Source organism: Lactuca virosa, chromosome 6 (assembly GCF_052849685.1).
Source record: "Lactuca virosa cultivar CGN04683 chromosome 6, Lactuca_virosa_CGN04683_v6, whole genome shotgun sequence".
NCBI lineage: Eukaryota > Viridiplantae > Streptophyta > Magnoliopsida > Asterales > Asteraceae > Lactuca > Lactuca virosa.
This window is the reverse complement of record NC_136431.1, coordinates 215,906,641-215,910,088: the sequence shown is the minus strand read 5'-3', so window position 1 is coordinate 215,910,088 and position 3,448 is coordinate 215,906,641. Positions and strand designations below refer to the sequence as shown.

At 36.8% G+C, this 3,448-nt stretch overlaps 1 non-coding gene across 1 annotated transcript; it reads left to right on the top strand.

Annotated features, from left to right (window-relative positions):
* The first annotated feature begins 2,259 nt into the window (after positions 1–2,259).
* Positions 2,260–2,366, top strand: LOC145123135 (small nucleolar RNA R71). The gene has a single exon (XR_013715011.1). It is a non-coding gene; the product is annotated as a small nucleolar RNA R71 (small nucleolar RNA).
* Positions 2,367–3,448: the final 1,082 nt, after the last annotated feature.

Genomic DNA, 3,448 nt, shown 5'->3' with positions numbered 1-3,448 from the left:
CAAAATTTATTATGTCGTATAAACTACCAGATTACCTTTCATATCTCATGGCTTTTCACTAGGAATGAGAAGCCACAAATATACTATAACATATGTTGCCTCAGTTAAACATTTGAGCTCGCATCGGATCATCCCACGCAACAACAGAAACTTAAGTTTAAACTAATACTAGATTCAATTTTTAGATTATTATTTTAAATCTATTTCTAAATTTTTAAAAAATTTTAAATTTTCTAGCAATTTACTTTTTCGACTCCTACCCCACACTTATTACATACAATGCCCTCATTGTATGCAAAAAATAATATAAAGCAATAAAAAGGAGAAAAAGGAATAGACTCCCCTGGGGTAGTAGTGGCGTGATTGACTCTGAAAGTGTGGAAAACTTGAACATCTTGTATAATTGCTGGAAATAGTACTTCTGGACCTTCTTCTTGTGAATGTAAATGTGCCGGATTGAATGAAATCAAAGAACCATTCTTGAAAAATGCGTTGAACCACTGCCACGACGTGGGAAAGCAACGCCACATCGTGTTGTCTTCTTAGAGAATCTTCTAAGATTGAAACACGTGGGCATCAACTCTTTGTGATGTGTAAGACCATTACCACTCTTCTTTTCAGTAAATATGATTCAAAATTCTTTTCTCTTCATTATGTGGGAACCCCACATTTATTCAAAAACTTGTTCTTCAATTATGATCTTCAAAAATCGCACGGCTTCTTCAAATTAAGCTCTTCACTGCTTCACTTTCGTTTAACGCTACAAAATAAGATCAAGAACTAGAGAAATACATCATCATTTGGTTGATGTAAAATAAAACTAAAACGAAAAATAAAACTAAAACTAAATCAAAAAGAAAAGAAAATGCAAACTCTAAAAACTTCGGGTTGCCTCCCGAGAAGCGCTTCTTTTTGAAGAGTCGTGAGTCGGACTCCTTCCCACTCTACGTTGCATCAGGTGGAACTGTAACCTCCCCGTTCTCCATCATCTTGAGCCTTACTCGTTTGTAAGAAACCCGTCTGTTGAATGCCTTTCTTGAGCTTTCTTGCATTGTTGGGTTTTCTTTATCTTTTCGCTTGGGTTCTTTCTTCATTCCCTTGTCTTTAGCTTTTGTTTTGTTGCTTTCTGGGTTTTTCTTGTCAAAATTGGACTCATCACTCTCTTTTTTCTTTTTCTTGACTCGGATATGTGACTTGATATGGTTGTCTTGTAAAAGCAAATACCTCAAAAAGCATTGGCGTTGAAACTAGAGGTTTCGAATAATTCACTTCTTTTTCCAAGTGCTCTTCGGGTAAAGGCTCTTCCCATTCCTCCCACTCTTCTTCCTTCACGCGTTCAAATTCATCATGCTTAAGGAACTTCGTGTTTTCTTGTTTCACCATATTTGTGTTGGCACGAGATGGGAAAGGAATATGTGGTCGATACGGCTCAACAACTGAAAAATCATAATCTTCTTTCATTGCCCACGACGTGGCACTATTGTCTCCCACGACGTGGCACTATTGTCTCCACATCGTGGCGACTGTGAAACTTCACAATACTCTTCTCCTTATTTCCTTTTTACTTCGAGTGACTGATTAGACTTCTCTTTAAGGCCCTTCGTATGAATCAATTCATCTTCTTCTTCTTCTGTATCAACGGCCATGGATTGAGCATTTTGGATTGACTCGATTTTTCGTGAAGGTGAATCCGGTAGCTTTTCTTGTACAAGCGATTTTAATTGCACCACTTGCGTACAGATACTTAAAATAGATTCTTTTTGTTCTCTAAGTATTGCGTCTGTAGCATCCTGTCGTTTTTCGCTAGCTTCCATGAATCTAAATAACATTGAATCGAGAGCAGATATTTTCTCTAATTGGACTTGCTCAATTTGGTAGAGATCATGCTTAAGTTCTTGAATTTCTTTCATATCTCGTTCTCTCTGGTACTCCACCTCACAGTCCCTTGTAGAATGAGGCCCCCCACAAGCTCCGCATCTATCATGAATTGATCCACCCATTTTTGTGATCTTTTCTTCTATTGTGTCGAGCTTTACAATTACTGCACTGATGGTATCTTGACCTCCATCTTTACTTGACATTCCTCTTGTGAAATCCTCCTTTGAGTTATGATACTCTCTTGAATGTTTAGCGAATTCTTCAATCAAAGCTTTATTTGTTGTCAGATTCTTCTTTGTCATGGGCCCTTGCGAGTCTAGAAGTTGACGAGTGCACACATTGACTACATCATAAAATATCGAGATTTATTGTTGCACATTGAAGTCATGTTGAGGGGAATGTGGTAACAATCTCTTGTAACGTTCCCAAGCTTCGTATAATGACTCCTCCTCTAATTGTTGAAAATTCTGGATGTTTCTTTTAAGCTTTGCTACTTTTGCAGGAGGAGTAAACTGGTTGATGAACTCAGTCTTAAATTTAGCCCATGTCGTGATTGCTCCAAAGGGAAGTGATTTTAACCGTTCCTTAGCTTCTCCCTTCAATGTGACCGGAAAAAGTCGAAGCATCACAACATCTTTACCCACGTGTGGTGCATTAAAATAATGTGAAATCTCCACCACATCTTCTATATGCTCATAAGCATCCTCGTGCTCCTTCCCGTAAAAAGGTAGATCTTTTAGCATGCCAAGAATATATCCTGGTAGTTCAAACTTTGTAGTGGCTGGGATTTTTTGTGGATTAAGACCCCATCTATTGTCGTTCCTTATATGTCGCTTGTACTCTTCCATTGACATGGTCGTGATGTCCCCCATATTGCTTCCTAGCATAAACAAAACTAGAAAAACACGCGTAAAAGGAACAAAAATTAAAAAAGAACTAGAAACTAACTTAAACGTGACGACGACGTTGTGATGACGACCACGACATGGTTACAGATCTGACAGAAAAAATAAATGCAGAAAAATAATCTTTTACGGTTTTTTACCCCACAAAAAGGATCGATTAACCTAAAGAAATAAAATTAACAACTAAAATAGCCGTTTCCCGGCAACGGCGCCAAAAACTTGATGTGCACAAATTATACCTATCTAGTTTTAAATTTATAACCTAACAAACTTATACTAACTATGCACCTATAGGCAGCGTACCTAGTCAGATTATAGTATAGCTTGGGTAAGTCGGGTGTCGATCACAGGGAACGGTATTTAATTAATAAAATAATTACTAAAAACTAAACTAAGAAAAACAACTAAAAGTTGGGGTTTTATCTGATTTTACAAGTTCAGAAAAACTTAAGCACTCAAATAAAAGCGATTGTAATCAATATACTAAAACACTTTCGTTTAGTTTGGAATCCACCTTTTTCCTATGGTTAGTTCTTATTTATGGATTAATGAAGTTGGTTACCAAGTTATTGTAATTAGCAATTCAAGTCCAAATTTACTAATATTTTCACCAATTCATGAACTACCTTGTACTGTCATACACAAGCATAACACAAAATTAGTTA